Source organism: Diceros bicornis, chromosome 35 (genome assembly GCF_020826845.1).
Source record: "Diceros bicornis minor isolate mBicDic1 chromosome 35, mDicBic1.mat.cur, whole genome shotgun sequence".
Classification (NCBI taxonomy): Eukaryota; Metazoa; Chordata; class Mammalia; order Perissodactyla; family Rhinocerotidae; genus Diceros; species Diceros bicornis.
In genome coordinates, this window is record NC_080774.1 from 30,649,753 (window position 1) to 30,666,750 (window position 16,998).

The following is a 16,998-nucleotide window of genomic DNA, read 5'->3' on the forward strand; positions in this document are numbered from 1 at the left end:
TGTCCCCAGCCCCCAGCACAGAGCTTGGCACACAGTAGGGCCTCAGTGAACGTTGGCTGAGGAAATGAATGAGCTGCTGCAGTTATTGTCTTTCCTCTCTATACTCTTATTGGGAAGCACGTTCTAGATCTGGCCCACCCTTGGGGAAGGGGAGGGGAGGATCCAGCTTCACCTCCTAAAGTGGGGAGTCTACTGTTTGGAATTCTTTCTGAGAAAAATTAGTCTCTTCTCCCCCATTTACTTGTTTGTTGATTCATTTGTTGATATCAATATAAACTCATGTATGTTTATTTCATACTTTGGTTATAATGTATTATAGGAAATCTTTTTGAATGACAAAGAATGAATTTCAGCATCACAGAAGCTCTCTGAGGTTGCTACTGTTATTATGCCCACTTTACAGGTCAGGAAACTGAGTCCTAATGTCAAAATGGCAGAGGCAAGGTTTGAATCCATCTGGGTCAAGCAGAAATTGTTCCCCCTCCCCTGGAGGAGTTGTCTCTTCTAGACACCAAACCAGCTCTCTCCTCCCTCTGGATTCAGAGTCCAAACCATCCGGCCTCCCCCCACAACTGGCCTCTGTCCCCGCCCTCATCCCACTGTCTCTCTCTGCACTTGTACTTTCATGAAGCCTCTCCCACCAGAATGTGGAGCAGTCACTTCCACCAGCGCCACTCAGTCGTTGTTTCTGTCTCGTAAGTTCCCTCCCTGTCTTAACCCCCAGGCATCCATTGTTTTGTGCTCTGTGAGCTCATGCGGCGCAGGGCTTTACAGTTTATAATGTGCTCTCACACATCCCCTGGTCCTCACGATGACCTTGTGAGGTGATGTCACAACCTGTATGTTTCCTGTCTGTACATGAGGTCAGTGGGCCTGAGAAACTTGCCCGGGGACCTGCTGCTGGGACGTGGCAGATCCCGGAAGGGCATGAAAAGCAGAAGGAAGAGCACGTGGAAGGGCTCAGAGGCGACCGCCAGGATGAGCCATTTGGGCCACTGCTCCTTACAGAGTGGAGCATTAGTCTGTGGAGTACTGGGGCCTCTTCAGATGGTCTGTTTCTGTTCGTTCAGTCTTGGTTGGTTGTGTTTCTAGGAATTTATCCATTTCTTCTAGGTCATCCCATTTGTTGGCGTGTAATTGTTCACAGTCGTCTCTTGTGATGCAGGTATTTCTGGACTGTCAGTTGTACTGTCTCATCTTCCATTTCTGATTTTATTTATTTGAGTCTTCTCTCTTTTTTTCCTGTTTAGTCTAGCTAAAGGTTTGTCAATTTTGTTTATCTCTTTGAAAGACCAGCTGTTACTTTCATTAATCTTTTCCATTGTTTTTCTGGTCTCTATTTCATTTATTTCAACTCTGATCTTTGTTATTTTCTTCCATCTGCTAATTTTGGGCTTAGTTTGTTCTTCTTTTTCTAGTTTCTTGAGATATAAAGTTAGGTTGTTTACTTGAGATCTTTCTATTTTCCTAATATACACACATATCACTATAAACGTCCCTCTCAGAACTGCTCTCCAGCATCCCATAGGTTTTGGTATGCTGTGTTTCCATTTCCATTTGTTTCAAGATATTTTTTGATTTTGCTTTTGATTTCTTCTTTGACCCATTTATTGTTCAGGAGCGTGTTGTTTAATTTCCACATATTTGCAGATTTTCCAGCTTTCCTCTTGTTGATTTCTAATTTCATACCATTAGGGTGAGAAAGGATAGCTGGTATGATTTCAGTCTTCTCAAATTTGCCAAGACTTGTTTTGTGTCCTGTCACATAGTCTGTCCTGGAGAATGTTCCGTGTGCACTTGAGAGCAATATGTGTTCTGCTTCTCTTGAATGGAATGTTCTATAAATGCCTGTTAGGTCCATTTTGTCCAGTGTATGGTTGAAGTCCACTGTTTCCTTGTTGATTGGTCTGGATGGTCTATTCATTGCTGAAAGTGGGGTATTGAAGGCTCCTACTATTATTGTATCCTTGTGTATTTCTCCCTTCAGATCTGTTAATATTTGCTAAAGCTATTTAGGTTGTCCAATGGTGTGTGTATATATATTTACAATTGTTATATCTTCTTGATTATTTGATTCCTTTATTATTACATAATAACCATCTTTGTCTTTTGTTAGCATTTTTGGCTTAAAGTTTATTTTGTCTATCGTCTCAGCCTTTTGGCTAAGCCCGAGTGTAGTGTCTGTTCTTATCAGTTTAAAGTCTATTTGTCTGACCGCAATTGCATGGAATATCTCTTTACATCCCTTCCCTTTGAGCCTGTGTGTGTCCTTGAAGCTGAAGTGAGACTCTTGTAGGCAGCACAGGTTGTGTCCTGTTTTTTTATCCTTCCATCCACTCTGTGCCTTTTGATTGGCGAATCTAATCCTCTCACATTTAGAGTGATTTCTGATATGTGAGGACTTCCTAATGCCATCTTATTGTTTTCTGGCTGTTTTTTATTTCCATTGTTTATTTTTCCCTCTGTCTCTGCCTACTTTTATCAATTGGTGATTTTCTGTGGTGAAATACTCTGTTTCCCCTTTCTTTATCTTTTGTGCGTCTGCTCTGGGGCTTTGCTTCGTGGTTACCGTGAGGCTTAAATAAGGCATCTCATAGGTAAAATAGTCCATTTTAAGCTGACAGCATGTTAACTTCAATTGCCTACAAAGGCTTCACCCTTTTACTCCCCCCTTTCATACTTTGGACGTCATTGTTTACCTCTTTTGTATTGTGTATTCATTAATACATTATAGTAGCTCTAGCTATTTTTAATACTCTTTTCCTTTGGCTTTTCTACTATAGTTAAGTGTTTAACAGCCATCCTATTGCAGATTTAGAGTTTTGTAAGTTGGACTGTGTATTCACCTTCACCAGTGTGCTGTCAACCTTCATATGTTTTCATGTCACTGATTGGCATCTTTTCACTTCAGCTGGAAGAACTCTGCTTTCAGTGTTTCTTGCGAGGCAGATCTAGTGGTGATGAACTCCCTCAGCTTCTGTTTGTCTAGGAAAGTCTTTCTTTCTCCTCCACATCTAAGGATAACTTTGCTGGATAGAGTATTTTTGGCTGGAAAACTTTTTCTTTCAACACTTTGAGTATGTCATTCCACTCACTCTCTGCTGGCCTGTAGGGTTTCTGCTGAGAAATCTGCTGATAGCCTAATGGGAGTTCCTTTGTAGGTTACCATCCATTTTTTGCCTGGCTGCTTTTAGAATTCATTGTTTACCTTGATTTTCAACAATTTCATTATAATGTGTCTTGGAGAAATTCTTTTTGCACTGAGATAATAGAGTGATCTATCAGCTTTGTGAACTTGGATGTTATTGAAGTTAACCTAGTATTAAATTCAAGTTAAGAGTGTTATAACTGTAGGATGTTAAATTTGATCCCCAGGGTAACCACAAAGAAAATAGCTAGAGAATATACACAAAAGGAAATGAGAAGGAATTTAAACATTTCACTATAAAATCAGCTAAAAACAAAAGAAGACAGGAATGTAGGAAATGCAGGACAAAAAAGCAACAGGGCATCTAGAAAACACGTAGCAGGATGACAGAAGCGAGTCCCTCCTTATCAGTAATTACTTTAAATGTAAATGGATTAAACTCTCCAATCAAAAGACACAGATTGGCAGAATGGATAAAAACACATGATCCAACTATATGCTGTCTACAAGAGGCTCCCTTGAGAGCCAAAGACACAAACAGGTTAAAAGAGAAAGGATAGAAAAAGATATCCCATACAAATAGTAACCAAAAGAGAGCAGGAGTGGCTATACTACTGTCAGACACAATAGACTTTAAATCAAAAATGGATCAGAGACTTACGTGTAAGAGCTAAACTATACAAATCTCCAAGAAAAAAGGGGATAAATCTTCATGGTCTTGCATTTGGCTCTGAATTCTTAGGTATGATACCCAAAACACAAGCAACAAAAGGAAAAATGAATGGGACTTTATCAAAATTAAAATGAAAGAACACCATCAAGAAAAGTATAATACAAGAATACAGATACAATATAATACAGAATGAAAGAAAATATTTGCAAATCATAGATCTGATAAGGCCTATTATCCAGAATATATAAAGAACACTGGCAACTCAACAACAAAATGTCAAACAGCAAAATTCTAAAAATGAATAAATTATTTGCATAGATATTGCTACAAAGAAGAGACACAGATTGCCAGTAGGCACATGAAAACATTTTCAAAATCATTAGTCATTAGGGAAATGCAAATCAAAACCACAGGGAGATACCACTTCACACCCACTGGTATGGATATAAGTTTTTAAATAACAAACAAGTGCTGGCAATTATGTGGAGAAACTGGAACCTTCATATGTTGCTGGTGCAAGCATACAAGAGTTTGGCAGTTCCTCAAAAAGTTAAACACAAAGCTACCATAGGGCCCAGAAATTCCACTCCTAGGTATATGCCCAGGAGAAATAAAAAACATTTGTTTACACAAAAACTTGTACATGAGTGTTCACAGCAGCACTACTTACAGTAGCCAAAAGGTGGAAACCACCCAACTGTCCATCAACCAAGGAACAGGAAAACAAAATGTGTTGTATCCATACAGGGGGTCTTATTCAGCCATAGAAAGGGTGAAGTACTGACACGTGCTCTAGCACATTCTAACGTGGATGGACCTTGCATACATTTTGCTTACCAAAAAAAAAGTCAGACACAAACGGCAACCCATTGTCTGGTTCTATGTCTACGAAATGTCCAGAATAGGAAAATCCTAGAGACACAAAGAGCGAGGGCTGGGGGCGCTGGGTGCAGAGAGTGAGATTGACTGAGAAGAGGCATGGGGTTTCTTTTCGGGGTGATGAAAACGTGCTGGAATTAGAGATGATGATGGCAAAACCTGAAGATACTGAAACCCACCGAGTCGTACACTTCAAAAAAGGTGAATGGTTGCCATGTGAATTATATCTCAATAAAAAAAGAATGTTACTTAACGTTTTTATAGTTCCTCTCTAAACACAGTGCACCAAATAAATCACAGTCATTACTCTCAAATCGACTTGAGGAAATTCCCAGTGACGTCAGTGGAGCAGCTTGTGCGGGATGGCGTTTGAGGCCCCACCCTGTGTGGCCAGAGCCTGTTCTGACGCTGCTGAATGACAGCAGGGCCAGCGGGAATATTTTCTTCACTAGGAGGAACCCCTATGTGTATCCTTGGTTTGAATCCATTGTCTTTTTCTTTTCATATTCCTGAAGCAAGGCCCTGGGAAATGCATTCACAATAGTGAGACCTGTCGAGAGCTTCCTAGCAAAAGTATTAATAGTTTATTATTAAGAAGTATAAATAATTTATTCCTATGTCAAACTTCAGATCTTGTCACTAGCTGCCCAAGGAGCCACCGGAATCAAAGGGGCCTAGGAAGACGGGGCTTGGAGTTTGGTGTGAACTTAGAGCACCAGCAGACTGCTGACACGGGACAATAACTTTATTATAGAGATGAGACAAGTAGGAGGTAGGCACACACAGTGACCGGGCGTGGGTGCCGCTGCCTGGTGGCCTGAAGTCAGTCCCATCTGAAAGCCACATGAACCTGGGAAGATTCCTGAGCCCTCTCTTTCTCGGTTCCCTGGTCTCTGATCTGGAAATGTTAATAGGACCTGCTTCTCAGTGTTGTGTTATGAAGCTGAAAGTAAGTAAATACAAAGCTTGAAGAAAAATGATTGGTGCCTCATAAGTGCCACCTCCATCAGTGTTCAGTTATTAAAAGTTCTAGAAGAATAAGCAGGAGTGCAGTACTGGTCGCCTCTAGAGAGGGCACGTGGAAGGCCACGAGGGAGGAGGCTGGAACCTTCCTTTTCCACACTGACATGGGATGTTTTAGAGCTCATGGAAACATCTTTCTTGTGAGGTTTACGTCAGCATTGTGGGGTGGGCAGAGGATGGGCTGTGACCCATCTTTTATGGTCCAGAGCACTGAAATGTAGCGAGAGTCAGTGACCTGCCCCGAGTCCCAACACTGATGAGCGATGGATCTCAGGCAGGGGATCTGGAAGGTTCCCTGGGATAGAGATCCCTGAACACCTGGACCTGAGATCGTGCCCTGGACAGTGAACCAAGAGCTCTCTCACTCCCCCACATCCTCCTGCCCCAGTTGCTGCGGGGAGACTGCTGGTGCCTGTTCCAAGAGAATGGCTCCAATCCTGACCAGACGCCTGGCTCTACATTTCTGTCTCTGACCCAAAATTCAATGCCTTTCCCCCAAATAAAGACACCCTGATGGACCTGGGGGATCCAAACGTGTGTCCATCTCCCCCTCATGTGCCCCCAGCCCTGGATTCTGTCAGCTGCCTTGCAGAGAACTGCCCAGTGGTCAGGTGACCACCCTGAGTGACCAGTAGTCTGCTTGACCCCCACCTGCCTCAGAACCCAGGACAGTCCACACGAACTGCCCCCACGACAGCTGCACCAGAATTAGCTTCACCGTCAACTGACCAAAGCTGGATGACGAGCGGTTACTATTAACTAACTGGGAAGGGGGTCTGCTGGGCTGGAGCTTAGGTGGTTTAATGAATGACGTTTGCAGGCCCCCACGTCTCGCTGACTGAAGAGCTGAGCAGCCGTCTGATCAGTGAGAGCGGGCAGTGGCTGCACTGGCCCCGAGCGTGCCCCTTCCCTGCCCAAGTCCTTCCTCACCAAGACCCAGTCTCTGCTCTACAAACTGAACTCATTACTCTTGAATTTCCACACCTTCCGTGGAGTGGGCAGTGGGGTGACAGTTGTGGCTCTACCCTGCCCTTTGGCTGGATGCCCATTTAGATGCCGCTCAACCACGGCCAGGGATGGCCAGGAGGTCTCCGTGACCGCAGGTGATTCTCTTGTGCATCCTGTTTGAATCCCCTGTGATCTTCCTTTTCTTTTTGTAACCCGGGCCATGATCCTGGGAAATACACTACAAATAGAGAGAAGTGTTGATATGTTGATGGCAGAAGGCCATGAGAAAGTATTCATTCATTCGCAGGTCACACTTCCATTCTCCTTGTTCACCAGCTGCCTAGGGAGCCAAGTGGATCCGAGTTGGGCTCAGAAGAGGGATGTTGCCAGGTAGTGCGCACTTAACATACCCAGCAGACTGGTTGTGTGGGGACATGACTTTATTCAGATGAGACAACTTAGAAAGACAGCACAGTGACCGAGAGTGTGGGAGCTGGTGTCTGATGACCTGTACCAAGCATTCTAGAAGCCACCTGTACCTGGGAAAGTGATTAACCCCTCCATCCTCAGTTCCCTGTTCTGTGATACGGACATGTCAATAGGGTCTACTTACTGTATTATGTCATGAAGCTTAATATGAGAAAATTCAGATAGCGCCTGAAGAAGAATGACTGGTACTTCATAAGCGCTACCTAAGCATTCAAATATGAAATGTCCGGAAGAATAAGCAAGAAACCTAGTAGTGGCTGCCTCCAGAGAGGAGACTTGGATGGCGACAGGGCAGGGAGAGTGGAAGCTTCCTTCTCAGCCTTCATGTGGGTGATGCTTTACGTCTCATGGAGAATTTCTGCGGTCATCGCCCGTGATCCCACACTGGCCCCGTGGGACGCACAAGCAGGCGCTGTGACCCATGTTTTGTGGTTCATGGCAGTGAAATTTAGAGATTGTAAGTGACGTCACAATGCTGATACAGTGGATCTGGGACAGGAATGTAGTTGGTTCCCTGGCGACAGAGACCCCTGGAACCCCGAGTTCTCTAAGTCATGTCCTGGACTCCTGAACAAGGGCTACCCTCCCTCCACTCCCCACACTCTCCTGCTCCAAGGTCGCTGCAGGGACATAGGGGGGCGTCTCAGCCAAGAGAGGGCACAAGCCCCACCAGCCTCCACCCACACCTGTCAATCCCTGCCCCCAAAGCTGTGACGTTTCCTGAAAGGAAGTCCCTTGAAGAGTCAGAGGGTCCAATCTGTGTCCTCCTCCCCCAGCATCCTCACACAGGAGCCACTTCCAGGTGAGCCTCCTGAGGGGCTGACCAGTGGTCTGCTTGGCTCCCGTGTGGCTCAGAGCCCAGGCCTTTCCCAACTAGCTGCCCGCATGGCACCTCTCTGACGAACTAGCTTGGCCTTCAGTGAGTAACCCTGGGTGAACAGTGAGTGCTGATTAATGAGGACGGTGAGCTGGTCTGGTGCTTTGGTGGTTTCTGGTGGTTTCATGGATGGAGTCGGTGTGCCCCACTGTCTACTGACCACTCATCTGAGCAGCCTGGACGAGGCCTGGCTGAGAGCTGGCAGTGGCTGCGCTGGCTCTGAGGGGGCCCCTTTCCTGCTCACCAGAACTGGTCTCTGCGAACTGCTCACCCCGCCCTAGAGCCTGCAGAGGCAGGGGGAAGAGTCCCATGTCCTCTTAGGGGGATCCCTCCACAGCCACAGCCTGGGGACCCCACCCAGGACCCTCCCTGAGCATCACGCAGATGCCCCTAATCTCTGTCACCCATGTTCCCACCACTCACTCGACCACACCGGCCCTCCTCCCCACTCTCCCAGCAGCACCCAGACACCCAGCGATCCTCTCTACATCCACCCATGGAATCCCCGCCCTGGAACCCCAGTTTCTCCCTGTATAGAAATCTCTGGATTTAGACTGCTCATGTTTGGTTTCAGATTGTGACGCCTACACTCGGGAGAGATGACCTGTCATTCTCCTTCCCTGTAACATCTATCCTGGGTGATATCAACATTCTCCTGATCCGGTGGGAGCAGTGCAGAGGTGTCCCCTCTGTGTCTGTTCTCTGGAAGAGTGTGGAGGAGACTGGCATCATTTCTCTCTTAAGTATTTGGTAGAAATCAGAGGAACCACCTGGGCGTGAAGTTTGCTTTGTGTAAAAATTTACTTTTGATATTTCTTTTTTTTTAATTGATGCTTACTCTACATATTGTACAGTGCACAGGTAGTAAGTGTCCAGCTTTATGGTTTCTTATAAATATAAACATATCTGCTGCCAACACCCATTTCAATGCACAGAACATCTCCAGCACCCAGCAGCCTCCCGGAGAAGGAGATCATAACACACCTAGCTTATTAGCTCACAGGAACGAAGCCAGTTAGTTCCTGTGTATTTGAGCACAGCGATGACACGTAATCAGCTCAGTCAGTGTGGCAGCGCCCTGGGGAGGGAGTGGAGCGAGACAGAGACCCGGGAGAATCCAAGGAGGCCCTTTGGGATTTGCCCTGGAAGTGTGGGGGCAGGGCAGGGAAGCTGGGAGAAGCTTCCAGAAGCACTGAGCTCTCACAGTGAGAAACCACTGCTCCCTAGAGTGCAGCGCCTGTAAGTCATCGAGGGCTGCCTTTGGTTAGGGGGCTTTTCTGTATTTGTGTTTTATTTTATATAAAATATTAAATAAAACTAGTGGGAGATCAATCTTGTTTAATGTAAAAACCTGCAGCATTCAATAGAAAACCCATCTCTTGAGTGCAGGCTGACTCTCTACGATCCCCTGCTCAGTCACCAGTGCTGACAAGCTGACCCGGGAGAGGAGCAGCAGGGAGGCGGCCTTGGTCCTTGGCCTCGTGTCTCATTTCAGCCTCTGGACACTGTGCAAGTTCAGGTCCTTGGAAGCCCAGGCTGATGCCTGCACGTCCCGGCCTTCACGGTGTCAGACCAGAACCTGCAGCACACACACAGGTGCTGGAGTCCCTGGGGAGGCACAGACACGGCTGGAGGAGGGCTCCCTGGGGTGGCTGTGCAGGACCCAGAAGGCTCCTCAGGCCCTGGAAGTGACCTTGGGCCCTGAGATCCCAGGGTCAGATCCACGGGGCACTGGATCTTAGCTGGTCTTTGCTGAGTGTGTCTGCTCGTCAGCAGAGTGTCCATAAATGCCCTCCAGGGACAACTTCACCCGGGCATTCGGCCAGGCAGCCTTCGAGTGACGGGTCCCCTGGACAAAGTGATGGGGAGGAAAGGGGAGGCTCTAGGCCTCCAGGATGGAAAAGCCGAGCCTCACTCCCCTGGGCCCTCTGAGGAGCAGGAGGTCTGATGACAGAGTGGGCGTGGGGACCCTGTCCGCCCCACTCAATACAACCCATCATGAGACCTGCTCACTGAAAATGCATGGAGACCTGAGCGCTTCCCTTTTCCCCTGAGAATCCTTTTCCTTTCTAACACCCCAGCCAAACCTGCCTGTGCCTTTCAATTAAAATAAAATGATTATGCTTTAATAATAAAATCGTAAATTTCATATCCAGCAAGAAAAGGTCACAGAACACTGCTTTTGAAAATATAATACAAGGTATATTTGTTTTATTTACAAAATTGGAAAATAAAATAAACAAAACTTCTGATCCTAATTCCGTATCATATCCCAAGTAAGCAATGCATTGACTTTCCTTCAAATTTTTGTCTTGTTTGATTTTTACGTATATATGAAAAGCCTCTAGAACTTCAGGCTGAGAACTGGCACCGTGAGGGGACCCAGGCCTCCACAGGCTCTGCAGACGCTAAGGGGCCCAGGGGTTGGGCAGGTCGCGCCGAGTTTGGATCCTGCAGGGTGCCCCCTTAATGCCGGGACTACTGAGCACCCGCAGAGGTGCAGCCCTGGGCCGGGAGAACTGTCCTGCTGCATGAGGAGGAGACTGGTGTCTCTGTCCTCCTGACCCTTCCCCAGGAGGCTGAAGTCGGGGAGGCCAAGCCCACTCATGCCATCTCAGCACACAGCTTAGCTGAGAGGCTCCCGCTCACCTTGAGAGGGTTGAGGGGCAGGACTGGGTCCTGCCGGCCTAGGACGTGGAACCACTGCAGGGACACTTCTCACAAAGAGCACGGTGTGACCTGCACCTCCTGAAGGCCTCCTCCCAGCTCAGACAGACGGTGCGGGGCTCAGGCTAGCCAGCTCGGCTCGTGAGGCCTGGGTCTCCGTCCCCCAGCATCTGTTCTCAGGGCGTCCTTCAGGTGCCTGCACTGGTCTAAGCGTCCACTCTCCCCTGCACGGTCATGTGGAGCAGCAGCTACCCCAGAGCCCTCCTCGGGGTTCTGGTTTTCCTGAAGTGCATTCGTTCACCGTCTGCTCATCCTCCTCTGCTCTCCTCACTCATGTTTCCTCTTGTCTTTTTTCTTCTTTTACTTTCTTGGTTCGTTCTCTTGACTCCAGGACAAGAGGCTCTCTGGAGTCAGATTCCTGATAGGATAATCTTTTTTGAAATTGTGGAACCTTCTTACTGTAAGGCAGAAAACAATTGTGCAAGTCCAGAGCCCCCCGGGGCAGGACAGCACCCGTGTGGGGGTGCCCAGGGCAGAGCCAGACGTCACGGGGCCCCTAGCAGGCTGGGCCCAGCTCCGTCCCAGCCATTCAGGGTTGCTCACAGGGTTCACTGGTGCAGACCGGGGTCGGGAGCAGGGCGATGCTAAGAAAGTGGGTGGGGCGGGCTGCAGAGAGATTTATAGACATTGAGATGCAAGGACCTCCAGTGCCTCGATGAGACCAGGTCCTTCAGGATGAGAATCACAGAAAGAGGAGATGGGGAAGAGCTACACAGAGCGGTTTATGGGAAGGAAATAAATAGAATAAGAAAGAGCCAGAAGTAGGAAATAAATTACATGCAGATGGCTGGTCTCTGTATCCTAATCCCCAGAACATGTAACAGGCTTGTGCCCGCGCAAGGGCAGGGATGGTGACGGAGCGGCCTGGAGCGGCCTTGGGAAGAGGGAGGGTTGAGTTAGAGTGGAGTGAGAACTCGGGCCCCGCTGCTCCTGGGATTATGGAGCCCGACCCAGAACTCAACTCTGTCCTCATCTCTACGGTCCTCTCCCCGGGCCCCAAGTGCTTCAGCTCTGCAGTGAGGAGTGGGTCCAGGACCTCCAGGGCCCCTATCACCCTCAGATCTTGTAACGGTGACCAGGAAGCAGTGCCCGTGTCATCCTGCTCCTCCAAGAAGGCGTCGCTGTCTCCATGACGTCCTGTCTGTCCATGACGTTTCCTTCCCTCTCTCACCACCAGCCTGACCCCTCTCCAGATTCCTGTCCATTTCCTTTCTCCTTGTCAACCTCCACCACCTTTTTCTCTCTACTACAGGAACATCAGTGAAGAGATCAAGGATATACTGCCTTCGCCCCGTCAGTCCACTGATCGGTTAACCACTCCATCCAAACCAGGGAGCACCTGTCCTGGGCCTGGGCTTGTGATGGGCCCTGTGGGAGAGAATTACAACAAACTCCTCATGTCCAGTGACTGTCCTGCGCCTGCTACGACCTTCGGTAGTTGGAGACACTTGACCCTCACAACACCCCTAACCCCCCTAATTCCCCGGCCCGTTGGAGAGGATGCACATGAGCTTAGAGGTAAAGTAACTCGTCCAATTCCCCTTAGTCTGCAGTGAGGCGACAGGGGTCCTACGGCAGGTGTGGCCACGTAAATACACGGTACTTGCCAGGGTTTGTGGCACGTCCTGGAAGGACTGGGACGGAGGGCCGTGGGCAGGCCTGAGGACAGGTCACAGGGTGGGCGTGGCTGGGCTGTGGGCGAGCAGAGGCGGCGCTGTCTGGCTGCAGCTGTGGGTTCTGAGAGGAGCAGGGACGCCCTGGCCCCACTGCCCAGAGGTCTGTCCTGGTGAATCCCAGGAGACCAGGTCATGGGGCTGTGAGAGCCAGTGTGTGAAGCAAGCCCAGCAGCCCCTTGACCGAATCTTCTAGAATTCCCGCCACGCATGGAGGATCTTGAGGGCAGCTGGACAGGGGCCTCTCCCAGATGGAAGCAAGTGCAGGTTTTATTCCTAGTCTGGGAGTTGGGATTTGGGTGAGGAGTGGAGGCGAGAAATGTGCCCCAGGATGTGCTCCCCACTCACTTCTCCAGAAGGATCCGGGAGCATGTGCAGGAGGCTGAGAGGAAATAGTCTCCATGTTACCAACCCTGGGAGTGCGCTTTAAACCAGGAGTGAACAGAGGACGGGAAGGAAGGTGCGGCAGGACCTGAAGGTGCGGAAGGAGAGGGTCCATCTCACCACCACCTGACACACGCGGAGAACTGTCTCCCGTTCCAGCACCTGCGAGAGAGCAGGGCCCACCAGACCCCTCCCTCACAGGTCAGCACCTGTGACCAGCCCAATAACGCTCGTGCTCCATTCCCAAGAGGTGCTCACCGAGCACAAGCACGGACTTCGGTGTTTGCAGAGGCAGAAGCAAAAAGGAGCAGGTCTTGTGGGAAAGATAAACTTGAAGTAGCAAAGCAAGAAATGGTTATAAACAGTACACCCAACCAACAGACGTGACAGCTCTGATTCTCATGTCATTAACACATGAGAAGAGCACAAGGTATTTCCTCCTTCCTCCTTGTTTCACAGCCCTCTTCCTCAGTCTCCGAAGCAGCAGGTGTAGCCCGATGCTCCGGGAACCCTCTCCCATTGGCCCCAGCCTGAGTGATGTTCCCACCTGGAGGGTCCTCACCCTCACCACTGGAGTCACCCCTCCTGTCGGCAATCCAACCTCTAGAGACACAAACATCCACAAGAAAGTGATGAGAGAGAGGGGCTCACCCAGCCCTCCTGCTTCAGGTGAGGCCCTGCTGGCTCATGCAGCATCACCCTGCGCACTGCTCTGGGCTCTAGACCTCCCATGGGCTCTGTGCAGACAGAGCCCTTCAAGGAGACATTGGTCACAGGTGCAAACCCTCAAATGAGAGAGAGGACACACCCCCAACTCGTGTCCTCAGTCCCCCGGGTCATGACAGCTCAGGTCCCCATGTGATAAACCTGAACGTCCAGCTGTGAGGCACACGCTGTGGGTTAAATGAGCTCAGTGAACAGACCCTGGGCCAGGCTCAGAGAGCTGCCCAAGAGAATGTTCCGTGAGGATGGAAATGTTCTGTGTTGTAGCCGTGCGGCTGCTGGGCACTTGAAATGCGGCTGTGACGAGGAACCAACGCTTCATTTGATGTCCTCGAATAGGTTAAACACGAGCACGCACGTCCCCCTGGAGGCGACCACACTGGATAGCGTGGCTCTGGAATCTGCAGACGAAGACCGTACCACCTCCCTCCCCTCCCCGCTCCTGCAGAGCAGTTTGTGGCCCGATCTGACCATTCACTTGTAGGTTCTTCCTGGACACGTGCACAAGGGCCAGGCACCACCTGAGGCCCTGGGGACACTCAAACGGTAAGGTCAACACCAGGTCCCAGAGGAGTCCCAGCAGGGGCCACCTGTAAGCAAAGGGGCAGAGTGAGGCCAGGCCCACCTGTGCTGGACAGAATCAGACAGCGGGGTCATGGGGAGGGAGGGACACTGCACTGTCTTCAGGAGCCCCCTTCTCCCCCCTGCTCTGGATTAGGGCCTGGGCAGGCACCTGGCTCAGTGTTGGGGCCCTACAGGCCTGGACCAGCTGAGGGGAACCATTTCCACACCTGGACCAGATCCCAGCCCAGGGCTGTAGTCATCAGATGTTTACTGGGGCCTGAGAGGGGTTGTCCAGAGCTGAGCACTGGGGTGAGGAGGGATGAGGAAGACACAGGGTGCCTGTGCAGCGACCACCATGGCCAGGGCTCCTGTCCCCACGAGTAAGAGGACACAGATAGAGTCCGGGCCTGAGAATTCCAAGACCTTCCAGAGAAACTCTCACTGATGACCTCCAGGCCATGAAAGGGAGCAGCAAGGACCACTTCGACCTCAGATCAGCCCCCATCTCTTTGCTGAGCTCACCCTGCACTGGAGCCCATGCCCCTCTCACCTCCTCTGCTACTAGAATGTTCTGCAGCAGCCCTGGCCACGTGGTGTGAGATCTCTTCAGTTTAAATGTGTTTCTGGGCTAGACAACGCTTGGCCAACAGTGTGTAGACAAGGTCTGGTTGACAGGTGACTTCCAGAAGCAGGTGAAAAACAGAAACTGGTCCCTCCTGGCTCCAGGAGAACAGGCCTGGGAGCCTCCTTGTGTCTGGCCCCATCATGTGTCTGTCCCTGCTGACCCAGCGCCTGGCCAGTCCCAGCTGGAACCCAGAATCAGGCCGCTCTCCACTCTAAAGCCAGTGTGTTTTTTCCTCAGCAAGTGAGTGATTCCAGAACACACCCCACTTTTTTGTTTGCTTGTTCCTGAGGCCACCTGCGATGAGAGAGGAGAAAACGCTGGGAATGAGATGACGATGGTGTTGTCTGCACAGCTCTTCAGTTCTCTTGGTGATGTTGGGAAACCACCTGGGAGACCAGGGTAGAGTCAAAGGCCCAAAAGCAAGAGCAGAGGACGCCTGTGGGAAAGGCAGGAGCTTCTCGCAGAGGGGGTGTCTCCAGTCCCTTCTGGTTGGCCATGGCAAAGTCCTTAACCCAAGGAGGAAAACTGCTCCTGAGCGAAAGGCTCATACAGCTGATAACTGACGCTGTCATTCGGAGATGTCCTTGTGGACCAGGCGTCAGCTAGTGAGAGACTCGCTCAGCAGCCCCCCCATGGACATTGTAGGTGTGATCCCTAACGTACACCGTCAGGCTTTCACACGTGCATTTGAAAAGGAAAGAAACCAAGAACCAGCATTTCTGTCAGACACAGAAAGCGACCTTACCTTGGCAACAGATGGCGCCTCTTGCTCTGCCCTGTCGCGGGGAAGCTCCTCCAGCAGGCCCTCAGGGGTGCGGGAGGAGACAGGCACTGCCAGTCGGGGGTGGTCAGCTCAGGAGTTACGCAGGGAGCTCTGCAGGACGTGGACGCAGGGCTGATGCGTATGGAGGGGGTCGGTCATCAAGCACAGACTGAGCTGCTGCTGGGCCGTCCTCCTTGGTGGATGAAGGAGGGGAAAGGAGGGGAGCAGGAAAGAAATGGGAAATAGAGTCCTTGGCTTAATAGCCAAAGGTAACGTACAGCAACGAGAATGAGTCAGTCTACGCCGGGTTCTCAGCCACACGCTGTGATCCAGTGGCAGAGTCCCATCGCCCCTCCCGCCTGTGGTGATCTTCTTGACCTCTCCCCAGACCACTTCAGTCTCCACGGATCTGCTGCTGCTGCTTTTATCATCTGTTGTGTGGGGTTTCACACTTGATTAAAAGCAAACTTTTATTGGTGGAATAGATTTAATTACAGGGAACACCTTCTGTTGTACTTGTTCACTCATCCTTTGTCATAAAGATAATCAAATATGGAAGACATTTGATGAAAATACTGAAATACTGCCATTTAAAATAAGCTTTATTAGTCATATGCTATTTTTACTTCCAGCTTGCTTTTCTTTGTCACATGTGTGTATTCACTGGCTGAGGGGCTGCCCTTGCTCCAGTGGCAATGCAGTGGTGGACAGTTCCTCGGGGGGGAGGTATGCGGGGAGCCCGGGGCTCTCTAACCCAGCTGCACCAGAGTTGCAACAAGGGTGATGGGCACCAGGCTAACAACCAAGTGCACTCTGAGTTCTGATTTGTCGCTGTCCCCAGGGTGTGTGGCTCACAGGATTTCAGGATTTCTAGGGCTCCTGGTGATAATGTTGCCAAATACACTAAATTAACTCACTGATTCTTACCTGCTCGGGCCAGCTACCCAAGAGTGACCCAGAACTGACAGAAGGTGACCCGGTTTTCCTGCGTGGTGCCTTCCACACTCAGAGTCTGTGAGCTGACCAGGAGCACGTGGACTTTCTATGTGCTTTTCACACTAATGATGATGCCGAACTCGGCATAAAATGCACCTATAGCTACTCTTGGGAAAGCAGCCATCGAGAGACGTGGCCTCTGGGATCGCCCATTTGGTGTGCTGGGACTGGAAGCCAGGTGCAAAACTGTTGCTTGACCCAGATTCCCCTTGCTTATTAGGAGAACCTTTCCCCTGTTCTGGGTACACAGTGAACTTCCTTGTGTGGCTTCAGAGTGTGGTCAGAGGGCACCTGGCCAGCCCCACCAGTACATGTGTCCCCTCAGGAAGGGGATGGGGTCTTTGCCTGTGGCACAAGAGGGGCGTGTGCAGCCCACTGCCCCACAACGGCCCTCGGGAAGGACCGCTGGCTGTAAGAGACCAGCATGCACTAGACATTGACTGTGCTGCGTCGCTGGTCCTTCTGTGAGTAAAACTTGTCCCAGCGTGTGTCGTGTGTGTTGATCC

At 50.0% G+C, this 16,998-nt stretch overlaps 1 long non-coding RNA gene across 6 annotated transcripts in view; it reads left to right on the forward strand.

Annotated features, from left to right (window-relative positions):
- Window positions 1–16,115, forward strand: part of LOC131398484 (uncharacterized) — a 34,747-nt gene extending 18,632 nt beyond the window's left edge. For 4 of the 6 annotated variants that reach the window (XR_009216901.1, XR_009216898.1, XR_009216897.1 and 1 more), the window contains 2 exons: window positions 9,427–9,633; window positions 12,017–12,545. This is a non-coding gene — a long non-coding RNA (uncharacterized LOC131398484). Of the gene's footprint in view, window positions 1–9,426; window positions 9,634–12,016; window positions 12,546–12,793; window positions 12,916–13,280 lie in introns of those variants that run through there. The other 2 variants (XR_009216902.1, XR_009216899.1) reach the window with 2 other exon arrangements.
- The last annotated feature ends 883 nt before the right edge of the window (window positions 16,116–16,998 follow it).